This window comes from Camellia sinensis, chromosome 1 (assembly GCF_055761805.1).
Source record: "Camellia sinensis isolate YWXY chromosome 1, ASM5576180v1, whole genome shotgun sequence".
NCBI classification, from domain to species: domain Eukaryota; kingdom Viridiplantae; phylum Streptophyta; class Magnoliopsida; order Ericales; family Theaceae; genus Camellia; species Camellia sinensis.
In genome coordinates this window covers 43105211-43132502 of record NC_138961.1, presented here as the reverse complement: position 1 = coordinate 43132502, position 27292 = coordinate 43105211, and the positions used below count along the sequence as shown (strand labels likewise).

The 27292-nt window shown below is 37.5% G+C and overlaps 1 pseudogene; it reads left to right on the top strand.

Annotated features, from left to right (window-relative positions):
* LOC114261352 (uncharacterized) lies at positions 1-27292 on the top strand (annotated as a pseudogene).

Genomic DNA, 27292 nt, shown 5'->3' with positions numbered 1-27292 from the left:
ATGCTAGGAAATGAGACTAATCGACTCGCTTTGCTCGAGTTCAAAGCTAAGATAACGCATGACCCTCTCGATTTCATGAGCTCTTGGAATGATTCGACTCATTTCTGCCAGTGGCAAGGCGTAACATGTAGTCATCGCCATCAAAGGGTGACCGGTTTATCTCTTAATTCTCTGAAACTTGAGGGGTCTCTACCGCCACACATTGGAAATCTAAGCTTTCTTAACGGTTTGGACATCCAAAACAATGGTTTCAGAAAGGAAATCCCTCAAGAGATAGGTCATTTGCAGAGGCTATGGTATTTAGGCCTGGAAAATAATTCATTTGGAGGTGAAATACCTACCAATCTGTCACACTGCTCAAATCTTCAGTGGTTGCGGTTTGGCAACAACAAGCCTGTTGGGGAAGCCCCAGTGAGCTTGGTTCGCTGTCAAAGCTCCTTAATATTTTTATTTACTTCAACAATTTATCAGGCGAAATACCATATTCCTTTGGGAATTTGTCATCTCTTGTGGCTCTCTCCGCTGCAGGAAACAATTTCGTGGGGAGTATTCCAGAGTCAATAAGCAGCTTGCAGAGTATAACGTATCTTGCTTTCGGAGGAAACAAGCTTTCGGGTATTATTCCTCCCTCGATTTTCAACATCTCTTCTCTTATGTTCTTGCATCTTCCTAAAAATTTGTTTGATGGTAGTCTTCCCGCGGACCTAGGCTTCACTCTTCCTAATCTTGAAGTTATAAATGTCGTTGACAACCAACTTTCTGGACCCATTCCTATATCGATATCCAATGCCACAAATCTTATGAGACTCACAGTACCATCACTACAAGAAAAATTGGATATCACCACGTTTTTTTTCCTGATGTTTTTTGAAAAACATCGTGAAATCTATTATAATTTTCTCTTTTTGAGCAAATTTAATTACCCATCTCGTTTTGTACAGGATTACTAAAAATTTGTGAAAGAACATTTATTTGTGATTGGAGAGGCATGACTTCTCTGATAAAAAAGAGAGGCGTGACTTTAGAGAAGAGAGCTTGACTTTTGAGAGAGAGACAGAGAAAGAGAGATAGAGGCCTTGGATCTTCGATCTCCATCAATTCTTTGGTTGTATGATCTGGAAATTCTTGTTCTACACTTGATTTGAGCGTTTGTCTGTATATCGTTTGAATCCCTCTTATCTAAGTTGATCTAGGGCTCAAGGTTAGAGTTTTTTGATATGGATTTGCTATATTCACACAAGATCTGTAGACTTTCATGGCTTAAACTAACGATTTATAGTTGATTTCTAGTTTCTTTTCTTCTATTTTGTTTTTTTCTATTTTCGAATCTTTTTATCTAGGGTTTTGAGTGCCATGTTAATCTCTCTGATCACATACAGGATAAGCAAGCAGCGTTGGATCTGGATCGTTAGCAACAGTGAGTAGAAGCAAGCTCAACGACGTAGAGATGTAGATCTTATTCTCAGATTTGCTCTCTATCCGATCAGATCTGCTCTCTCTGTCTCTCCGATTTACTATTGTGGTAATATCAAATCTATTTTCTCAATCTCTCCGATCGAATTTCATGTATTCTCTTCATTGCTCTATGAGATTTGGACCCCTCTCTCTCTGTTTTTGATTGAATCTCATTATCTTTGTCACTCTATCACATTTCCTTACAAAAAAATGTCAAAACAGTTTCTAAAATTGGTGCTAGTGACTAGTTCATTGATGCTCTGTTATGCATATTGATGGTGACTGATTTGTAGTTGAGGTTAGTATTCCTGATGCTGTGATTCTTATCCTACCGACATAAATTTTTTTTATGGATTTTTTTTTTGTTGGAATAGCTTATTGATATTGTGATTCTTATTGTACCATTTTCCTTGCATGTCAAATGTTCAATAAAATGTGTCAATGGAAAAATTTTGTTATCTTTATTTTATCTTTTAATCTTTGGCCAAACACTGGAAAATAAAAATGATGATGAAACTTTTACTGTAAAATAAACTTTTATCAGTTTAGTATTTTATGCTAATCTGAAAGTGGCGTTATCTGTGTCTACCATGGGATCTTGTGCACCCTTAATGATAATAATGCGAAAAATAGTTGTAGTGAAATATGTAATCATCTATCTCACAATATTTTTTGTTGTCTATAATATTAACTCCCCTTATCTTTCCTGATATCCTCTTGATATTGTTTCCTATGAGAAATATCAAATACTCCATTTTTGGAGATAAATGTTCTGGACATTTGAAGATTCACCTACATTTTTAGTTTGATGTCAAACAAACTTGTCTAAATGGTTATTTTGATACAGAATAGTCATTGTTAGGTTGGACTGTTATCGAGCATGAATATGAAGCAACTAGGTAGCTATAGACTAAAGATTTTGATCCATAGTTTCTTATTTGTCCATTAGATTTGTTCCTTCCTATTTCTTATTTTTAAACTTGATTCTTACATTTTAGCAGTTTCTATGTTTCGTTGTCGTTGTTTCCTTATTTTGGTTTTTGGCATATATCTTTAATATAATAGTTCTTGCAACTTTTTGAGCAGATATCTTCAATATCATTTGGTTGAGTCAACATTTTTATATTATAATCAGTCCTTGTTATGAGGAAAGAAAAGGGTTACTTTGGAAAGCTTGATTTTTAGGAATTTAGTGTTTCTCTTATTTTATGTAATAGGATTCAAACTATGGTATTGAATTTTATGTAATAGGATTCAGACTATGGTATTGAATTTTAGATATTGCCTCTAACAAAGATGAATAATAAGCAAAACATATCAAGTTTTGTCTATTGATTTTGTTATTACTAGTGTTAAAATCAAATATATGTTTGCTCTTTACTTGATAGCATTTGCAATGTACTATAATTGTGTTTTGGGGAATGTGGATCATCTAAAATAGGAGACTTTTATTCTTTTTCTTTTCAACCTACGTCTCACTAAGTCACAACTTTTGGGTTTTGTCTTCTGTAGGTAATTCCGATTCGGAATCCTATATATCTTATGTTAGGTGGATCTTTTGGTTCAGCAACAAAAGGAACTGGGCTTAAGGCTCTTGAGTTTGCTCTCTCCATTTGTGACATTGTCGACATGTATGGTTTCACTGTTGATCCAGGTTGTAAGGAATGGTAAGAAACTATAGAATTTGAATTAGCATATTGTACCGATGATGTAACGCCCTCAAAATAATAACATTAAACCCAACCATATAGAGACATGCATTGATACATAAAAGGTCCACATTCATCTAATCATCAGAGTATTTCATTACGACAATATTACATGTTTACAACAAAAGCAAATGCCCTACGGGCTTACAACTTTCCAAGTTAACACTTGGTTAGTAAAAGAGAGTACTAACTTGATTACACAATAAGTCCTTGGCTTAAATCTATATGTAATACAATCAAGGAAAAAGAGATAACAAAAGTATATCTGCCTCAAGTCTCCCACGCTATATCCTCTGGGGTGGCATGCTACCTGCACCTAAAAATGATGTTCCCATATAGGGTGAGCCACAGCCCAGTAGAAATATACTAAACCGACTATGATCAATGCCTAAAATATCAACAACTGACAGGTGGTCAACACTTACACCTCTATCTACATCTTATTACAATTCCATGACAACCCAATCTACGTTACAATTAAATTTCCATTTCCTATTCAATTTTGACTTTGAAAACAAGGCTCAGTACTCTGGCCAAAACATTTGATGAGATTATAGTTCATGACTAGAACACCTTCGAAATTCAAGACGGATACACGTTTTGGTATTGTACCAATAACACAAAGACCACTTCCATACTTTGCATACGATGATGATATACATTTTAGTGCTATATCAAATCAAACTAACATTTCAACAGATAAGCACATGAGCCATGTCATACTACCACAGATAAGCATATGAGCCATATCAACACTTCGACAGATAAGCATATGAGCTATATCAACACTTCAACAGATAAGCATATGAGCTGTATCCTTACTACAATGGGAGAGCATATGAGCTGCAACCCTGGGTCCATCCCCCATCTTCCCTTTACCATTAACCGGTTTAGAGGTACATCCCCCATCTTCCCCTAAACCGTGGAGTACATCCCCTATCTCCTCCCATACACAAGTAATGCATATAAACACAGAATCACATACGCAATCAATCAATCAATACATAAGTTAATGTATTCTATCAACTGACTACACATAATGCATATAAACACATTGGCCATATGCACAATCACCCAATACATAAAGTTAATGTATTCTGTCAACCGTGATACCCTATGACACATCCAATTAATTAGTTTTAGTTCGCCTAATCAACATGCATTGTCTACAACAATCAACACTACCCTCCACCGGTAGCCCAAAGCAATTATTTCTGAGCAGGAAATAAATGCGCAAGCGGATAATATATCAACATTTCAATTAGGTGAGCAATGAATGATCTAACTACACCCTTTAGTCTCATACATTCCCAATTTCCACATTTCCAATTCAATTCCTCATTTTCTTTAATTAATTATATGCATTAATTAATTAAAACAATTTGGGAAAATTACCTTAATTAACAAAACAACTCTAAGGTTCCATTTTCATCCACAACCCATCATCCAACTTATTTTCATACCAAACTTGCATATAGGTTTATTTCAAACAAAACCCCCAACTTTTGTAAAATTACACAAAGGCCCAAACTTTCTTGAATCTACCCAATAACACCCAACACATCAAAATGCTAAAATTTAAAGACAAAATTCATAAAGAGGAGTAGGATATCCCTACTTCAAATTCGGAGCCCAAGAGAAGAGGATGAAAAAAACCAAAATGCTCCAAGCTCCAAGATTCACAGATCAAAACGAAGCCCTCGACGATCAACACAGCCTTTACAAAGGCCAAAGGTAAGGAGAACACCCTAGCTAGATCAAACCCTAGAGAGAAGGGAGATTCTAGAGAGAGGAGCTCTCAAAAATGGGTTTTAGAAAAGTAAGAGAGAGAGTGTGAATGCAAAAAGTGATCTAAAATAGCCTAGCTGTCAACTAATATACGACTCTCCCGCTCGAGCGGAAAACACAACGCTCGAGCGTCAAGAACAAAAACTAGGTCCGCTCGAGCGCAAAATACCCGCTCGAGCGCCAAGACACAAGAATAAAGTAAACCCGCTCGAGCGCGGAAACCAGTCCACTCGAGCGTAGATTTCCTGCTCCCAGAACTTACACCCAAAGGTACCACCCGCTCGAGTGCCAACAAGTCCGCTCGAGCGCGACCCGCTCGAGCGCAAGAAGCCCGCTCGAGCGTAGAAAACACATCTGCAGAAGTTTTGCAGAGGCACGAAATACTGAAATTGTGAAAACCCCGCTCGAGCGCAAGAAGGCCCGCTCGAGCGGACAGTTCAAAAACTGGACAACAACAATGGGAGCTAAAGCTCTACCAACCTGAAACAACCGAGTCCAACACATTCTAAAACTCAAACTAAAGAGTTTAAAGGATGACAACACGATAGGTACAACTACCAACTCCATGGAACCGCATCCGGAAAACAACAGAATAGTAAAGGGATAACCGGGATCGCTATAACCTCCCCCCCTTAAAGAATTCCGTCCCCGAAATTAAGGATATGCCAAAACACAAGGCCAAAAGATCGCACAACACCAACACCCGAGTACTAGGAGAGGAACTATTCTCCCTACAACCTTCGATTCACTCTTACTAAGGAAGAGACTAACCAAGGGAACACATTCTAAACGACAACACTATAGGTGCGAAAGCCTTAACCAAAATCAAACCTTCCCCGAAACAATTCACCAACAACCGACTAGCACCCCAAGCTAAGTCACTGCTCCACAACCATAATTTCCAATAAAAGGATAATCAAGGCAAATCTTCTACATAAAAAAAGACATTTTCTTGCTCATGAGGCATTTCAAAATAGACCTTGCATTTTCGACGCAAATCTCAAAGTCTTGCAAACATTTTTTTTTTTACAAATACGGTGTTATCGAAAACACATAACCATTCACAGTTTTTTTTGCCAAAAGGATTCATTTTGAATTCCTCAAAACCCTTGAATTAAATCAATTTCTCAATAACGTCTTTAGATGGCCCAACCACTAGAAAAATTTTGTTTTCCATTTCTTTCCAAAGAAAAGCGCTATCAACAACCATCACTCACACAGTGATGCCAAAACCACCATGAAACACAACATTTCTATAATGATAGTTAATAGAAATAACAACAACACTATCAACACATAAGGCATAAGAAATTCATGGTTTTGCGATTTTATTCCGCCTCCATTAACTTAACCAATTTAAAATCATAAACATGGTTCAGAACATGGCCAACAATTAAGAGACTACATCTCGCCTCAGCGATACCTCCTTAATACACAAATGATACACATTATAGTGCTGTATCAATATCAGACCAAACATCATACATACATAGTGTATAAAAAGCCAATCATTCACAATGATCAATCAATACATATATTAGACGTATTATTCCAACCGTCAGATTCTATGACAAAACATGTTCGATTAGTTTCAGTTTTCCCTAATCAACATGAAAGTCTACAACAAACGAGACTAAACTCAAGGTGACCAATGCCAACCCAAAACCCGATACCGACAAGCTGACTAATCAACTCAGTAAACTCCACACTCAGTAATCCACACACTGATGTGCCACTCAAACCACTAACCCCAACCACGGAGTTCTCTACACAAACCACAAACTTTGGAATCTCATCGGATCTCCTAAAATTGAACCGCATCAACACTGCGTCTAAGGGAATCACCATCCCCCGCCATGACTATCTAGCAAGCCTGCTCACTTCCTTGACCGAAGACCGATGTGGTCAACCTCAAACACAACAACCCAAACACGAAGGACCACTTTGACCAACGCTATACTCATTACTCTACATCTTACTTGTCACTCATCTCGAGAGTACCATCTAGAGGCCCGACCTCCGTGTTAAGCTACTAGTCAAAACTACCGCTAGGCAACCATCATGAACCAAACCCCAACATCACTATAAGTCGCCGACAAGGCTTTCAAGGATTCACTCTTCTAACTATCCAGCAGAGTAAAGGTTCTCACCCTCCTCACTATTAATCCACATCTCTATCCGCAAACACCATACCACTGTGACTCCATCCACGGATCACACCCTGACTACGGGCTGTACACCCAATCAACCCTTACGATAACATCTCTCGACCTAACCAGTGTTAAGGTACTAACCTATCACATTCGATCATAATAAAGGAGCCCAAAAACTTAGGAAGTACCCATATACTACTACCCGAGATATAGTACCAACTGCTTACAATACATCACTCCCCGATGCCAACAACCATACCCTCATGTAGGGGCTAACACTCCCTCAATCGAAATAACCAACCAGTACATATGCCAATTCGGCAGCGTTACCTACCACGAAGGTACAAGTCTCATTCCTAATAAGGTTATGCACTATGCCCTCGTAGGACACCATACTAAATACGTGTTACCTCTGGTATCAATCGCACACTTCACATCCTCTCGAGCTCACCTGACAGTAGACCAAAATCTATACCACGCACAAAATTTTAAATGGGTAATACCCATGAAATTCCACACACTCGGCAAGTAAAACAGTTCTCGCTCCAATATTGCCTTGGCTAGGACACACACCCCTCGGTGGTTCTTCCAAATTTTGAAAACATGGTTCCTCAGCCCTTATCTTACCCAAATCAAGTCACAAGCATAATAAAAATGCATTAATACCAAAAATTTTATGGTTTCACAGCAACTTATTACATTGATAAAACTTTTGAGCTACAACATGCTCCAATTCACCCACTCTAGGGAAATTAACACACAAGGCATATATGTACATATATATAGATGAGCAAACAGTTTAGATGTTTCAACATTCCCAAAACACATTGGTTACACAACAGAACCCAATGATCACAAAACAATAATCTACTGATTACAAAACGGGTTAGTCAAAGCAAAACCATCCCATCAGTATTACTACTACTACCGTCCCTTGCTGGACCGCCGAAGTTGGTCAACCCCAAACATAAGATAACCTACAAGCTTACAAGCCACAAACAAGAACTACTGACGTGCCCCCTCTGTCCACACCTGGAACAACTACAAACTTCCCCCATTGGGGCTCGGGAACTCGACTCTACTGAGGCCCTCGTAGTCTGGCCTGCTAGTCCCCTAAAACGATACTGTTCCTGCCCGGTCGAATGAAACTAAGCCTGGCTAGGTTGTAAAACCCCCAAAGAAGCCCCCGGCTGAGTACAGAAACGTCGAATGTGACCCGGCTGATTACACATCCAACAAGTAGGTGGTGCCTGAGCACGAAACTGGCTTAGGACCTGGGCTGACGAAGACCCCAACAACTGCCTCCCCACTGAGCATTTGATCGGCCCAAAACCCGACTGGCTAGATGATCCTGGTGGTACAACTACCGGTTGAACTGCTGACCCTGTCCCCTTCCTCCGTGGGCAATCCGAAATCTTGTGGCCCCGAAGACCACATCTGAAACAAATGACACCCTTCTGCTTACGTTCTCCCAAACCCAAATCCGACACTGGAAGGGTAGTTCTAGCCCGGTCTCCCTGTTGCGGGTTTAAACCCCTCTGCCTCTTAAAAGACCTACCAACATCCTGAGTCACGGGAGTTGCCGAGATGGCTCCCTCCCCACTCTGCCCCATTGCTAGCACCGCAACCTCTACATGGGCAGCTGCCTCAACAAGCACACTATATCTTTTATGCCAGGACCCCTCTACCCTTACATGGATGTCGTTACGCAGCTTACTCTCAAACTCGAAACAACGCAAGTCCTCCGTCTCCACCAATTCTGGAGCAAACCTCGACAGGTTAGCAAACCATCCTTCGAACAGCACCAAAGGTGTAGTACCTTGGCGCAACTCCACAAACTGTTTTCGCAACTCTTCCCGAGCGGAAGGAGGGAAATCATAACTTCCTCGCCTAGGCATCCTAGTAAAAGTAACAGAGACACGTTAGCACACTCATACATGTGCCGAAGCTAAACACTCACGTCCTAACACATGGACAACTGTAATTCACTCCACGTAAGCACATAAACACATAAGCACTTACGAATTTCATTTCCGAATAATGATAGTCCCGAGGCGTTGCTAGAGTTCCGGTTAGAAACAACATTGATCAAGTGCTTTTCCAACAAGACTCACAGAAACCCAAGGATCCAATCAACATCCTAGAAAATACATTCCATACCCACATAGTCACATAAGCATGTTATCAATTAAACACTTAGCACATGACACTACATCTAAGTCTCTATTAAGCGAGACAAACCCATTGTGATACTAATCACTTCCCACATACCCAAAGTATTCGAACCCAGTACGCTCTGATACCAAGTTGTAACGCCCTCAAAATAATAACATTAAACCCAACCATATAGAGACATGCATTGATACATAAAAGGTCCACATTCATCTAATCATTAGAGTATTTCATTACGACAGTATTACATGTTTACAACAAAAGCAAATGCCCTACGGGCTTACAACTTTCCAAGTTAACACTTGGTTAGTAAAAGAGAGTACTAACTTGATTACACAATAAGTCCTTGGCTTAAATCTATATGTAATACAATCAAGGAAAAAGAGATAACAAAAGTATATCTGCCTCAAGTCTCCCACGCTATATCCTCTTGGGTGGCATGCTACCTGCACCTGAAAATGATGTTCCCATGTAGGGTGAGCCACAGCCCAGTAGAAATATACTAAACCGACTATGATCAATGCCTAAAATATCAACAACTGACAGGTGGTCAACACTTACACCTCCATCTACATCTTATTACAATTCCATGACAACCCAATCTACGTTACAATTAAATTTCCATTTCCTATTCAATTTTGACTTTGAAAACAAGGCTCAGTACTCTGGCCAAAACAATTGATGAGATTATAGTTCATGACTAGAACACCTTCGAAATTCAAGACGGATACACGTTTTGGTATTGTACCAGTAACACAAAGACCACTTCCATACTTTGCATACGATGATGATATACATTTTAGTGCTATATCAAATCAAACTAACATTTCAACAGATAAGCACATGAGCCATGTCATACTACCACAGATAAGCATATGAGCCATATCAACACTTCGACAGATAAGCATATGAGCTATATCAACACTTCAACAGATAAGCATATGAGCTGTATCCATACTACAATGGGAGAGCATATGAGCTGCAACCCTGGGTCCATCCCCCATCTTCCCTTAACCATTAACCGGTTTAGAGGTACATCCCCCATCTTCCCCTAAACCGTGGAGTACATCCCCTATCTCCTCCCATACACAAGTAATGCATATAAACACAGAATCACATACGCAATCAATCAATCAATACATAAGTTAATGTATTCTATCAACTGACTACACATAATGCATATAAACACATTGGCCATATGCACAATCACCCAATACATAAAGTTAATGTATTCTGTCAACCGTGATACCCTATGACACATCCAATTGATTAGTTTTAGTTCGCCTAATCAACATGCATTGTCTACAACAATCAACACTACCCTCCACCGGTAGCCCAAAGCAATTATTTCTAAGCAGGAAATAAATGCGCAAGCGGATAATATATCAACATTTCAATTAGGTGAGCAATGAATGATCTAACTACACCCTTTAGTCTCATACATTCCCAATTTCCACATTTCCAATTCAATTCCTCATTTCCTTTAATTAATTATATGCATTAATTAATTAAAACAATTTGGGAAAATTACCTTAATTAACAAAACAACTCTAAGGTTCCATTTTCATCCACAACCCATCATCCAACTTATTTTCATACCAAACTTGCATATAGGTTTATTTCAAACAAAACCCCCAACTTTTGTAAAATTACACAAAGGCCCAAACTTTCTTGAATCTACCCAATAACACCCAACACATCAAAATGCTAAAATTTAAAGACAAAATTCATAAAGAGGAGTAGGATATGCCTACTTCAAATTCGGAGCCCAAGAGAAGACGATGAAAAAAACCAAAATGCTCCAAGCTCCAAGATTCACGGATCAAAACGAAGCCCTCGACGATCAACAGAACCTTTACAAAGGCCAAAGGTAAGGAGAACACCCTAGCTAGATCAAACCCTAGAGAGAAGGGAGATTCTAGAGAGAGGAGCTCTCAAAAATGGGTTTTAGAAAAGTAAGAGAGAGAGTGTGAATGTAAAAAGTGATCTAAAATAGCCTAGCTGTCAACTAATATACGACTCTCCCGCTCGAGCGGAAAACACAACGCTCGAGCGTCAAGAACAAAAACTAGGTCCGCTCGAGCGCAAAATACCCGCTCGAGCGCCAAGACACAAGAATAAAGTAAACCCGCTCGAGCGCGGAAACCAGTCCGCTCGAGCGTAGATTTCCTGCTCCCAGAACTTACACCCAAAGGTACCACCCGCTCGAGCGCCAACAAGTCTGCTCGAGCGTGACCCGCTCGAGCGCATGAAGCCCGCTCGAGCGTAGAAAACACATCTGCAGAAGTTTTGCAGAGGCACGAAATACTGAAACTGTGAAAACCCCGCTCGAGGGCAAGAAGGCCCGCTCGAGCGGACAGTTCAAAAACTGGACAACAACAATGGGAGCTAAAGCTCTACCAACCTGAAACAACCGAGTCCAACACATTCTAAAACTCAAACTAAAGAGTTTAAAGGATGACAACACGATAGGTACAACTACCAACTCCACGGAACCGCGTCCGAAAAACAACAGAATAGTAAAGGGATAACCGAGATCGCTATAGATGAGGAGATAATTGTAATTAATGTAATGCATGTACCTTACCAAGGTGCCATAACTAAATTCATTTCAGGACAAGGTATTTCTTGGAGTCTCGAAAAGGTCATACTCCATTGCAGGGTAGGGCTTACGACCAGATGATGGAGTGTTTAGGAGTAAGTTGATGGCTTCTGTATTCTTTTATGCTGAATTTTGTATCTTGCTTGAACAAATTTAACAAATTCAATGTAGTTATGAGAACCAAAAATATAATATAATAAAATAAAATTGGTGATGACAAAAATAAGGAATGCGAACCAAAACCATTATGGATACCAGATGGGAGTGGAACGTTCAAATTAAAGGATTATCACAACTTTTTTAATCATTATTTGTTTCCTGCTTTAGCTCAAAGCATCCAAATTATAGTCATCCATGTGAACTGTTTTTTCCTTATTGTTGCAAGTACGAAAACGCTTTCACCATTTCACCACCTCATGAGTCCTTTGTGGTACACATAGAATTGTATTCCTTACAATTATTCGATTCCTACAGTAATTTCTCGTATTTTACTCCTGCTTGCCGACCTCTCTCTTTTCTTTTTCTTTTTTTTTTCTTTTTTTTTTAAGCTTGTTAAGATTCATTCTCCAATGCGATCTAATCCAAACCGTGTTGTAAAGTGAGTACCTGACCATGGCACTATTGCTGCTGCCAGGATTGCATCAGAAAAGTTATTAAGGTAACTGATCTTCATTTTGTTTTCTTTTCCCTTGAAATTAGAGCCTTGCATAGTTTATCATTTGCTTGAACAATAACCACTCAAAGAGGTAGATAAAAATATTTGGTTTGATGTTTCTAATGATATCACTGACATCCCCTACAGACCTATGGCTTTTGAAATATACTCTGAAATTTGAACTGTCTCGAGGTTTGGGTGTCGGGCATCATTTTCATCTGCTATTTGAGAATGGATCAATTTATATTGAAACAGTGAAACTCTTAGTTTGAATCTTATTTTAAGGGGATATATTATCACGTAGAGAAAAAAAACCTTGATTAGGGAAGTCCATTGCTGTAAAAAAATCCAGGTTAAGGTTTCTAGTACTAAATCCATTTTACATCTAATCTCTAGGTGATGTCAAGTTTATTATATTTTTATGGCATCTCTGGTTTGCTAAAGGAGATCCTGATTCACCGGTACTTCATCAAGGTATTCTAATACTTCCTGTCTACTAATAAGGTGGCTTTCTCTTTCTTCTCCTTTTAAGTCATAATTTGTATATTTCTCAATTTGTTGTATTCGCATAATGTCCATTTATCTTTTTTCTTTTTATTGGGACATGCAGGGGTGTCAGTTCTTTTGGAGAGTCTTCTCAAAATTTTCTTGTTTATTGTTTATTGGTATACTCTTATATTTTTTTGTTTTTCCTGTTTTAACAGATTTTAAATACCTCAAAAGGGTCAATAACAATCGAGTTATATAAAGAAGGTTCTCCTGAGGGTGGTTGATGAATTTATTGACTTATGGTGGGTATTAGACTCAACTCTATTATATATCCATCCGTTGTTGTGGATTCTTATTTTCATTGTTCACATGGCTGACCTTGTTGGTTTCCCAAATCCTTATTTATTTATTTGCTTACTGCACTTTCTTCCTTGTACATAGTTAATCACTTGAGTGGCTCTTTAGACATGTTAACAACAGTGAGATGAGAGGGTTTAGTGTTTTTGTGGTGTTTATGCTTCTCCAACACGTCATCACATAATTTTTTTGGAATTTATCATTTTACTTGAACCTCAAGCTTTGCCCTCAGTCAAGCAAAGCTATGGAAACTTTAATTTGGTAAGGCAAGCTGATGCTTGTAATTGTATAATCAAAGTTTTCTTGAAATTTGTTGTGTGATGATTATGTTTTTTGAGTATATATTAGTTACCATGTAATGGAAAGAAGTATGGGTAATAAAGAAAGTTCATGGTGATTTTTTGGTGTTTGATTATCTAAATGTTGATTGACGAACTGACCTTAAAGATCTTACTATACATGTTCTTATTATGATGGGGATTTATGTATTAGCTTTTATCTCTTCATGATTTTGATGGTATTTATTGCTTTGTTCTAGATTTTTTTTCAAAAAGATTATAATTTGCAACTGTTATCTATTTATGTGTAGGTCAAAAGGATAATTTTGCTGAAGGGAAGATCTAATTCTAGATGTAAGGAATTTGTAGCTTCATTTTTGAAATAGGCCCAAAATTGAAATCTTGTTGGAAATTTTTTATTTTTTTTATTTTTTGTAAGAGCATTTAAATATCCAAGTGTGCTAATTGGGGAATTTCAGATTTTTTTTTTTTTTTTTTTTTTTTTTTTAAGATTGGGGTGAATTTTATAACTTTTAATATGCTTTTATGAACATGTACAGTTTAATTGTTCTTTGTAAAATATTTAATTTGATGGTTTTATCAAATTTTATTTTTATTTTCTTTTATGATGTGTCTGTGAATGTAAATAACCAGCTCAGAGCATATTTTATATTAATTAAATTATGAAATAAAGTAAAAAGGTGGCGTTTTTGTTCAAAGCGCCACTATATCCTGCGACGTCATCAGTTATATTTGATAGAATTATTTAAGCAGATTTTAATAGTATACCGGTGTTTATGAAAATGTCACTATAACTATCAGCGATGTTTATAAAACGCCTTATGCCTATAGCGACGGCCGTATCATCGACATAATATAAAAACACCGATATAGTCTTTTGGTGGCGCTTTTACACTTATTGCGGCATTTTTGAAACGCCGGTAAAGGCGATTTTTCTTGTAGTGCATCAAACAATTTTATTGGAAAAGTGCCTACCTTGGAGAACTTGCATAATCTTCGGTGGCTAAGTATTTCTCAAAGTCGTCTTGGAAATGGAGAAGACGATGATTTGGATTTTTTCTCATCTTTGGTATACTGTACTAGTTTGGAGCTATTGGCTATCAACACGAACAATTTTGGAGGTATATTGCCAGATGTTGTAGGCAATTTTTCTTCCCAACTCAAAATAATGTCTCTTCAAAGTAATCAGATATCTAGAAGCATACCAATAGGTATACAAAATCTCCATAGCTTAGGGATATTGTATCTGGGCAATAACCAATTCAATGGAAGCATTCCTGCAGCTATTGGAGAACTTAAAAACCTTACAGAATTGGGTTTTAGCGGGAATGAATTATCAGGGAATATACCGTTCTCCCTAGGAAATCTAACATCGTTAACTGAACTTGGTTTTGGAGGAAACAATCTAGAAGGCAACATACGTCCAACTTTAGGGAAATGCAATCGGTTAATATCACTCGATCTTTCTGGTAACAATCGTAGGGGTACCATACCCCCAGAAGTTATCGGTCTTTCATCTTTGTCAGTCGTTCTTGATTTGTCTAAAAATAATTTGACTGGTTCTCTTCCCATGGAAGTTGGTAATTTGAAAATTTTTGCCGACTTAGATATGTCGGATAACAATTTGTCCGATGAAATTCCAATTAGTCTTGGCAGTTGCACAAGCATGGAACAACTAATCACGAAGGACAACTTCTTCCAAGGAAGCCTGCCTCCATCCTCGAGTTCGTTGCGAGGTCTTCAATACTTGGATCTTTCGTGAAATAACTTGACTGGCCCAATTCCAGTGTATTTAGAGAACTTTTCATTGCAGAAATTGAATTTATCTTTCAATGATTTCGAGGGTGAGGCACCAGTTTGTGGAATCTTCAAGAATGCTAGTGCAGTTTCTTTGGTTGGAAATGACAATCTTTGCAGTGTCATGCCTGGATTCAATATATCAACATGTTCCATCAAAGGGTCAAAGAAGGGAAAATGGTCTCATTTGTTGAAGAAGTTAGTTCCCATAACTTGTGGGATTGCAATACTGGTTTTGATGTTGTCTTTTGCAATTCTTTATCAGTTGAGAAGAAAGAGAAAGGAGCCTTCTTCAGAATCTTCAATGCTAGCTTCGGTTTTACAAGTGTCATATGAGAATCTCCTAAAAGCAACTGGTGGGTTCTCTTTAGACAAATTGATGTTGGACAATCTTCACTGTATTTAAATAAATTAATTTTGTTTGTGTACTAAATGACAAACAGAATACAAAAGAAAAAAATAAGAAATGGGAGAGATTGTTTGATTACAAAAATCAAACCAATAAATAAATAAAAACAGATTTTTATTTTGTTACAAAAACAAAATTAAAATCTGATTTAAATAATTAAAAACAAACAGAAAATAAATTAACTTACTTGATTAATTTTTTGAACAATATTCTGATCAAGTCCAGTGTTTGACACTGTGTCCTTAAGACAGATTTGTCCTCTCCATGGTGCTTTCAGAATGTGGACATCTATCTCTCAGGATAAAATGATCAATCAACGAATAAATGCAGCACTACAATTTATTCGGACAACAAACACACAAAGTGTTTACACTCTTTCTCACAAGGAAAATAATGCAGCAATATGTAGAGAGTAATTGCAGAATTATATGGACGAAAAAATTGAATGAATTCATAAAATGAGGGCTAGTCTATTTATAGATATAGTAGCACCCTTTAATTTTGAATTGAACAGGTAGCATACATGTTTGAACAGAGAGACCACTTAGACCGTGTACCACGTGAATCACAACGCGGCGTAGAACGTGTTACCACTTAGACCCGCCAATTTTGGCGAGCGGGTCCCACCTAAATAATAGACCAAAGTTAGGAAAAATTATGTTTTTACCCAAAATTTCCAAACCATTTTTAACAATCCTCTACATGAATGGAATTTGATGACAACGGAAATGCAACAATATGCAAAATTTGTCGAAAGAGTATAAATCAAAAATATCTTGCATCAGGATAGGTAGCTTTTGGCCTTGAACCTTCCCTAGTGATAACCTATCGGACTTACTAGCTAACCAATGGACGCGATGCCTTGAATTGTTTAGCCGTTTGTGTAAGCCAAGACAATAGATTTCACACAAAATATCTTCTAACACATCGTGGTTCTCACTGTTGTGTTCATTTTGGCCTTGAACACTCCTGGTTTTCATGAGTGCTTCTAGAGAATTTAGCATCTTCATTCTCATAGAACTAGCCCCAATTCGACACTCATATAGGTGATTCTTATTGTGAGTATCTCCTGATACTCGTCTTGATTTTATGTCTAAATCAAGATATAAGTAATCATTAAAAGCAAAGCTTACCTTTATACCCCTGCAGACAACACATGTTGCAGATATCACTCTCACTATAGGAATGGGTAGGGAAATTTAATCCCTTGATGATTTCTGGCGAGGCACACATAACTTAGTTGTCCCTTTGAACTTAGTTCTTGGGATCTCCAGTCATATAAGTAGGGCTACCATTATGATGACTCTTATGTAATAGGCTTTAATCCCATCCCCTTCGATGAACTATACACTTGCTCTTTGGTCAAACTTTTTGTTAATCTATAATCTATTGAGATTATATAATCTATTGAGATTATATAATCTATATAAACTATATTCTCTTTAGATTTTATATGATCTATTGAGATTATTCTATTTGAGAGAAATTGTCTTACGGTATTATGTCGACGACGAATATGTCGTGACTTACCATTATACATATGATTTTGTGCCCTGCCTATTGCAGATTGACTATCACAATGCATACAAATAGCTAGCACAGGTTTTGGCCACATTGGAATGTTTTCTAAGAAGTGACGAAGCCATTCTGCTTCTTCTCTTGCTTTGTCTAAAGAATAAACTCAGATTCCATTATGGATCATGCGATGCATGTTTGTTTCGTGAACTTCCAAGAAACAGTAGCGCCTCCCATAGTAAAGATATATCCACTAGTGGATTCTGAATTTTTAGTATCCGATATCCAATTGGCATCACAATAACCTTCGAGCACTACTGGATATCGAGTAAAGTTCAAACCATGGTCATGGGTAAATCTTAGATATCTAAGAACCCGAATGATCGCTTTCCAATGGTCTTCTCCGGGGTTACTAGTGTACCTACTCAATTTATTGACAGCATAAGCTATATTAGGACGAGTACAATTCATTAGGTACTTTAGGCTTCCAATGATTTGGGAGTATTTTAATTGAGAGACTGCATCACCTTTATTTTTCGATAAATAAAGACTAATGTCTACAGGTGTTCTAGCTACATTCATATCATCCTTGATAAATTTACCAAGAATTTTCTCAATATAATGTGATTGAGATAATGCATATCCCTCAAATGTTTTAGTAATTTTCATTCCTAATATAACATATGCGACCCCCATATCTTTCATATCAAATCTTTTGTTAAGCATTTGCTTAGTTGATTTGATCATGTTTTGACTACTTCCAATGATAAGCATGTCATCCACATAAAGACAAACTATGATATATCCTTGGTGAGTGTTTTTAACATAGACGCACTTGTCACATTCGTTTATCTTAAACCCATTAGTAAGCATTGCATGATCAAATTCTTCATGTCATTGCTTAGGTGCTTGTTTTAATCCATAAAGAGATTTTACAAGCCAACAAACTTTCTTTTCTTGCCCCGACACTACAAACCCTTCGGGTTGTTCCATATAGATCTTTTCATTTAGATCCCCGTTTAAGAAAGCTGTCTTAACATCCATTTGATGTATTTCTAAATTAAACAATGATGCTATAGCAATAAGCATGCGAATGGATGTTATTCTTGTCACAGGAGAATATGTGTCAAAATAGTCCAGACCTTCCTTTTGTCTGTAACCTTTTACTACAAGTCCTACTTTATACTTGTCTATTGAACTATCTGCTTTCATTTTTCTCTTGAATATCCGTTTATATCCAAGAGGTTTAGATCCAGGTGGAAGATCCACCAATTCCCAAGTATGATTTTGCATAATGGATTCAATTTCATTATTAACAATCTCTTTCCACAAAGGTGCTTCAGGACCTGTCATTGCTTCCTTAAAGCTTTGAGGTTCATTTTCTCATAGGTATGTTAGAAAATCTAGACCAAAGGATTTTGATGTTCTTGCTCTCTTACTTCGTCTTGGTTCATCATCAGTTAAATCCTGTTGGTCGAGACCATCACTAGTCTCTTGTGTTTGATGCTCATTAGTCTCTTGACTTTGTGTACAATCATAAGTTCTTTTCTGTGAACTTAATTCATGTCCTTTCTTGTAAGGAAAGGCATGTTCAAAAAACACAGCATTCCTTGACTCTATAATAGTATTTACATTTATATCAGGTATTTCTAATTTATAACTCAGAAACAGATATGCACTACTATTCTGAGCATAACCAATAAACACATAATTCACTGTTTTTGGTCCAAGGTCTTTTTAGGAAAAGGAACTTCAACTTTTTCCAAACACCCCCACACTTTTAAGTATTTGTAGGAAGGCGGTCGACCTTTCCACAATTCATAAGGAGTGTTATTAGTTTTCTTGTGGGGTATTCTGTTAAGAACATAATTAGCAGACAATATTGCTTCCTCCCACAAGTTCTGTGGTAAGCCTAAACTAACATGGCATTCATCATTTCTTTTAAGGTTCTATTCTTCCTTTCAGTAATTCCATTTTGCTGAGAAGAATAGAGTGCAGTAGTTTGGTGAATAATGCCATGTTGTGCACAAAATTCATTTAATGGTGCATCATATTCACCACCCCTATCACTTCTAACCATTTTAATGGTTTTTCCAAGTTGATTTTCAACTTCAGTTTTGTAGAGTTTAAATATTTCTGAGGCTTCATCTTTGCTTCTAAGTAAGTATACATAACAATATCTTGTGCAATCATCGATAAATGTTATGAAATACTTTTTGCCTCCTCTACTTTGAACAAATTTAAGATCACATATATCAGTATGAATTAATTCTAGAGGTTCGATTTTTCTTTCAACCAATTTAAATGGAGCCTTAGTTAGTTTCGCTTCTACACAAATCTCACATTTACGATTAGGATCAATTTCAAACTTTGGTATATAATCCAAACCAATTAATCTACGCAAAGCATCAAAATTTACATGTCCTAATCTACCATGCCATAAATTCGACTCAAGAATATAAGCAAAAGATGTGTTATTCTTATTAATAGCAACTTTTGGTACAATTGTCATTACATTCAATTTGAAGAGACTATCACTCATGTATCCCTTACCAACATATATACCACTCTTTGTTAATACAAATTTATTAGACTCAAAGACAAGCCTAAAGCCATTTTTACTTAACAAATAACCAGAAACCAAATTCTTCCGGATGTCAGGTACATGTAGTACGTTGTTGAGGGCCAGTTCTTTCCCTAATGTCATCTTCAAGATCACCTTTCCTTGTCCAGCCACAATAGAAGTAGAAGAATTTCCCATAAAATTGTTTACCATTTGCAGCCTCATTGTAGGTAGTGAACATCTTCTTGTCTGCACAAATATGACGAGTGCCCCAGTGTCAACCCATCATTCCTTGGGATTTCCAACCAAAATTAGCCTCAGACACCACAGCATAGAGGTTGATGTCATTCACTCCGTCAGAGATGTAATCTAATTCTGTCACATTGGCCTGATTGGTGGCCTTCTTGCTTGTACTTCCGCTATCCTTCTTAGGGCGGCGATAGTCAGAAGCACAATGTCCAATCTTGCCACAGTTGTAGCATTTTCCTTTGAACTTCTTGTTGCCATTATTGTCGCTTTGTTTAGGATCATCTCCAGTAAACTTCCTCTTTTTGTTATGTGGTTTATGCACTGGTTCAACAACATTAGCCTTTGTAAGAACCCACATTTACGTCTTAGTCATGTTCATGAGCATCTGTATGATTATGACTTGTTAAGCTTGCATTTGTATGTTTGTGACTTGTTTTGCTTAAGTAAGTAAGGTCCATGCCTTGTTTTGTGGCTATGTGAAGTGTCTAAGTGTTGCTTGCATGCTTTGTCCCTTTCCTGTTATGTTAAGCCTAGATCATTCCTAGCCGAGGTCATCTTCAGTCTAGAATTGTCTTGGAACCACTTTGTTTGACCTCCACCTTCGCCCTGGCATATTGGCCGAGATGTCATTATCTAGGCCGAGGTGTGAATCACCAAGGCCGAGATGTGTATCATCTAGGCCGAGATGTTACCTATGCACCCAAGTGATCTTGTCCTGGAGTGGTATGACCTAGACCGAGGTGTGGCACATCTAGGCCAAGGTGTGGCACAGCTTAGTCAAGTGTCATCTTTTCTAGCCGAGGTCATGGTCACCTTAGTTGCCGAAGTCTTGTTGTTAGCCGATGTCATCACTTGCCGGAGTGCCTTACCGAGTAGCTTGTTAGATACGCCTTGTCATTGCCTTGTCTTGTCAATCTATCACCTTTTCGAAGAGAACCAATCGGCCGCTGCCACGTGTTCGAGCTGAGTGTTAAGTCAGCCGGCAGAGAGAGAAACCCATCATTTTGTTCCTATAATTGTTTTGAAGAGTAGAGAGAGAAGCTCTAGAAGAGGGAGAGGAGTTCAAGAGAGGAGATAGATTTCCAAGCTTGATTCCTAGAGATCGAACCGTTAGATCCGTGTTCCAAGGTTAGATTCTTGATCTGCTCATGTTGTTCTTTATGTTTATGTTATTGCATTGCATGATTGAATATGATTTGTAAGCTATACATTGCTTTGAAGCTTGGTTTTAGAGAGAGAAAATAACATTCATGTGTTCTTCAAGAAAAGTCATGTTTTGATCCGAAAGCTCTTGCCTAGATTCATGTTTTGTGTTTGTTTTCATATGATTTTCAAGTGTGGGTACCCAGGTCCATGTTTTCGAACTCATAGCATGAAATCCCAGATTTTGTAAATAAAGGAGTTATGATTTTAGCATTCATGTTCTTTATAATCTTCATGTTCATGTTCTTCATGTTCTTCACGGGTGGAAACCCAGATCTCCAGACCTCGCTTCCCGAGGTGTAGTCGCCGAGATCACTCTTACCTAGACCTCACACTTAGGCCAAGCATCGTATCTCACCTTGGCCTACCTTACATGATCACTTACACTTTTAGTTGTCTTGTGCGCACCTCGGCGTGCAGCCGCATGCCGAAGCCTAGGTAGCCACACCTCGGCCAGGAGGTGTGGGACCTCGGCAAAGACCTGGTTGGTACCCAGCATGTCTTCCTGACATGTAAAATAGTGTTTTGACTTCCAGCATGTTTTTCCGAGATCAATGCATGCATGTGAGGCTTGTTTTGAGAAGTATGTTCAGTGTGCTTTGCCATGTGTTGTAGGACTTGGACCTTTGCCTTGATCTCGACGTCCCAAGAGCCAAAGTGAGTGGTATTTTTAATAAAGTTATGTTCTTAAGGTTTTGATAAAGCTTTGCCTCGTTTTGATAAAAGTATTTGTTAAGCATGAATGATATCCCTATTTTATGTATCAAGTATAAGCTTCGTTTTGAATGGCAATGTATCAAGTAAGCTTTGTTTTGACGACATTCTCGGAAAGTCCCTTGTGCTGGAGGACTCTAAACTTGTGCAGTACCATCGTGTTAAAGCGGGCTACGGGCCTAAGCAACACAAGTTTTCATCGTGTTAAAGCGGGCTACGGGCCTAAGTAACACAAGTTTCATCATGTTAAAGCGGGCTACGGGCCTAAGTAACACAAGTCCCTCGTGCTGGAGGACTCTAAACTTGAGCAGCACCCAAGTGTTAAAGGGCTACGGGCCTTCTTACTTGGTCTTGTTTTGCCACTAGCGGTTTACCGCGTGGGTCTTGTAAGTAAGTAAGTAAGTTTTGAAGGACCAAGGTTATGCCAAGGTTATGTTATAAGATTTGACGTATGTAAGTAAGTTTTGTAAGATCAAGTTTGATGAACAAGATTTATCTCATGTTTTGTACAAGCTATGATATGTATGGTTTTGATAAGGATATATTATGTTTTGTTTTGAAAGACCTCGGGAATCATTCATTTAACCCCTTTATTACTTGTACCATTCACTGAGTATCCAAGCTCACCCTCCCTATGTATATATGTAGGTAACAAGCAAGAAGTCGGCTACGCCGAGATGTGTGTTTTGTATGCATGTTATGTCGGCTTTGGGGATGTCGGCAATCCTGAAGATTGTGTTCTATGATTTGTAGCTCAAGTGTTTTGTTTATGTCGGCAATTTTGATGCTTATGTATTTCGAACATGTCGGCTTGAGAAGCCTTTTGCCAAGACGTAATATGTATCTTTGTACTTCATTTCTATTTGTATTCAAGTTGTAAAGCCATGTAAAGATGTATGCCATTCCATTTGACTTATGCACTGCTCTTATGGACCACTTGTATTTTAGATTATTGCTTCCGTGCTTGTGAGCCCCCTATATCTATACTCTGATTGTGTGTGAATTTTGTAAGTTGGCCTTCGGTAATCTCAGATTACTGGCCATCACGGCACCAAACTACTAGGGGCGGTTTGGGGTCGTGACAGCCTTGGACTCAATGGGATTTTTCTCAATCCTCTTTTCAGCCATACGGTTATCTTCATCAATTCTCAGTCTTACAATAAGTTCATCCATGGTCATCTCTTTACATTTATGTTTTAAATAATTTTTGAAATATTTCCAAACCGGTGGTAACTTTTCCACTAATGCAGGGACTTGGAAAGACTCGCTCAGAGACATACTCTCAGAATGAATATCATGTAAAATTAATTGAAAACTTTTTTACTTGAGAAATTACCGTTTGGGAGTCTACCATAACGAAGTTCAGAAATTTACCGACAACAAATTTCTTTGTGCCGGCATCCTCTGTCTTGTATTTCTTCTCCAAAGAATCCCACAATTCTTTTGCTGTTTTTAGAGGGCTGTAAACATTATACAGCATGCTGTCAAGGCCATTGAGAATGTAGTTTCTGCACAGGAAATCTGAATGTTTCCAAGCATCTACAGCGGCAACAACTTGCCGATCACTTTCACCCTCTTTAAGTGTTGGAACCTCTTCACAGAGAAATCGGGCCAAATTTAGAGTTCTAAGATAAAACAGCATCTTCTGCTGCCATCTCTTAAACTCAGTACCATTAAATTTTTTCAATTTTTCTCCATGATTTATTGGTACTTGAACATGGTTCTAGATAGGGACCAGAGTTGGTGTAACAATTGGAGTACCACTTCCAGTTGCAGTTTCAGTTGTAGTAGCCATAATATCTGATTACAAAAATCAGAAAAAACCAAAACATAAATTAATTTTCTAGTTACTAAAACCAAAAAATAAATTATAACACAAAATAATTTTATTTTCCTTGTTACTAAAACTAGAAAAATAAAATACCAAAATAATTTTTTGTAACACAAATTAATATTCTGAAACTGTTAATGACACCAGTATATTACTACTAGTTGTCAAAGAAAAGACTGTATATTACTACTATCTGTCAAACAGTATATTACTACTATTTGTTTTCCAACCAGAATATAACTTTGTGAAAACACAGAAAATTAAATACAATGAAGACAACAAAAATAAAAGAATATGTCTTAAGATTGTTGGACAATCTTCACTATATTTAAATAAATTAATTCTGTTTGTGTACTAAACGACAAACAAAATACAAAAGAAAAAATAGGAAATGAGAGATATTGTTTGATTACAAAAATCAAACCAATAAATAAATATAAATAAATAAGAACAGATCTTTAATTTGTCACAAAAACAAAATTAAAATCTGATTTAAATAATTAAAAACAAACAGAAAATAAATTAACTTACTTGATTAGTTTTTTGAACAATATTATGATCAAGTCCAGTGTTTGACACTGTGTCCTTTAGACAGATTCGTCCTCTCCACGGTGCTTTCAGAATGTGGACATCTATCTCCCAGGATAAAATGATCAATCAACGAATAAATGCAGCGCTACAATTTATTCGTACAACGAGCACACAAAGTGTTTACACTCTTTCTCATAAGGAAAATAATGCAGCAATATGTAGAGAGTAATTGCAGAATTATATGGACGAAAAAATTGAATGAATTCATCAAATGAGGGCTAGTCTATTTATAGATGTAGTGGCACCCTTTAATTTTGAATTGAACTGGTAGCATACCCGTTTGAACAGATACTGAAGCTGTTGGTTTGAATTGGTACTGTTTGGACAGATAACTGAATCTGTTTCGGTTTGAAATTTAAACAGAGTTGAAATCTGTTCAGGTGGAATAGATTTGAATCTGTTCGGGCATTAAACCTTTACAAAACAAATTTTGAAGAGGTGCAACAATTTTGAATTCAAAATTTTGAATTTTAAATTGGACAGATTTTATTTTACCAAAAATAAATTTGAATTCAAATGTTTTTGGTCCAAAAGGATTAGTATTGGGCTGGACAAGCTTAACCTAACTTCACACCATGCACTTGTGCCCAAGCCTACTCAAATGGTGTGCGCGTGTGGTTATTTTTGGGTCTAGCCCAATTTGGCTATAACCTCTTCCTTCTATCAACTTGGGGTGCTCCTTGGGGCCCTCCTCAAGTTATAATTCCAAGCTATATAAACCCATTCAAAACTTCCCACAAAACCAATGTGGGACAAGCCAATTTCCAAACCTTAAGAAATTTCCACCAAAAACTCCATTTCCATGGAACACACTTTGGCTTCAATTTCCCATTCACCCGATAATGGTTTTGAGCAACCAAATATACCACGTGAATCACAACGCGGCATAGAACGCGTTACCGCTTACACTCGCCAATTTTGGCGAACGGGTCCCACCTAAATAATTGACCAAAGTTAGGAAAAATTATGTTTTTATCCAGAATTTCCAAACCATTTCTAACAATTGATCGGTGTGGGTAACTTTGGCTCTGTGTATAAAGGAACTTTCGATCACTCTACCACATTTGTAGCTTTGAAGGTACTCAACCTTCAACGCCGAGGAGCTGACCCGACTTTCATGGCGGAGTGTAAAGCATTGAGAAATATCAGGCATCGAAATCTGGTTAAGATATAAACTATTTGCTCGAGTGTTGATTTTCAAGGCAATGATTTCAAGGCGCTGGTTTATGACTTCATGGTTAACAGGAGCCTAGACGACTGGTTGCATCCTTATCCGAGTTCAGCAGATGGAGAGTTGAGGAAATTGAACCTTCTACAGAGATTAAATATTGCCATTCATGTTGCTTGTGCACTGGATTATCTTCATCATCATTGCGGAACACCAATAATTCACTGCGATCTCAAGCCAAGAAATGTTCTTTTGGACAATGATATGATTGGTCATGTTGGTGATTTTGGGTTAGCGAAATTCCTTCCTGAAGCCACCCAAAACTTTAATATGAATCAGACAAACTCTATTGGAATAAGAGGGACTATTTGGTACATTGCTCCAGGAATCAACCTTATTTTTGTATTCTTTTTCTCCTGTTTATTTAAAGATGCTTCTACAAATTCACTTGTGTTATTTTGCCAGAAATACCATGGATCCTGAGAGTAATTAATAATTTATTTTTAAGCTGAGTTTGTAATTTGGTGGATCAAAACAAACATTGGTTCAATATTTTGCCTACAAAATGCTAGGCTATGTCGTGTTGTTAACACAAATGAGAGAATAAATCCTGTAATTTTTCTGGATTTGGCAGGTTCAAAAAAACAAAAAAAACCAGCATGGTTTTTTATTTGACATGATTTTGGAAGCATTTTTTTAATTTTATTTTTGTGACTTTAACACAGTAAATGTCAAATTAGATAATTCATGCTATCAAATATCAATGGCCAATATGTTGATACACAGTATGGCATCATTTATGACTTGTTGTGGTTGAATTTAGTGTAAATACTACACATACACTACCAGTAATATCTGCTGGATTTAGTCCTGTTTGGAGGCCTTGAGGCCTAGTTGGGCCTGCTGTGAAAAACTGGTCTATTGGAATTGGCATCCAAACAGACCCAAAAGATTAAAAAATAAATTCCAATAATGCTGAAATTTCATCGAAATTTTAATGCTAAAAGCTTATGAGATCACAGTTTTAACCTTTGGGAGAGTATCTTGCGATTGATTTTGTTCAGTACTCACTATATATCATGTGCACTGCAGAGTATGGAATGGCAAGTGAAGTGTCTACATGCGGTGATGTCTACAGCTATGGCATTCTCTTGTTGGAAATGTTCACCAACAAAAGACCCACTAACGAATTGTTCAAAGACGGTCTAAACCTTCACAATTTTTCCAAAGCATCATTCCCTGACCGCGTGCTAGACATTGTAGATCCAATACTTCTTCATGAAGAAGAACACGATAGTACCTCAGACAATGACACTCATTCTCAGAACAGCATGGGGAGTCACAAATTCAACAGTGCTTGAATTCAATAATTGGAGTCGGAGTCGCTTGCTCTGCAGAATTGGCAAGGGAGCGAATGAACATAAGCAACGTTGCTGCTGAATTACATTCCATCAAGAACATTTTTCTGGGAAGAGAGACGAACAACTGTTTGCGCCTCCACCTGGGGGTGTTTGACATTTGTTGTGATGACCAAAATGCCTCCAAAGACAAGGCCAGCCTGCCAATTCACTAA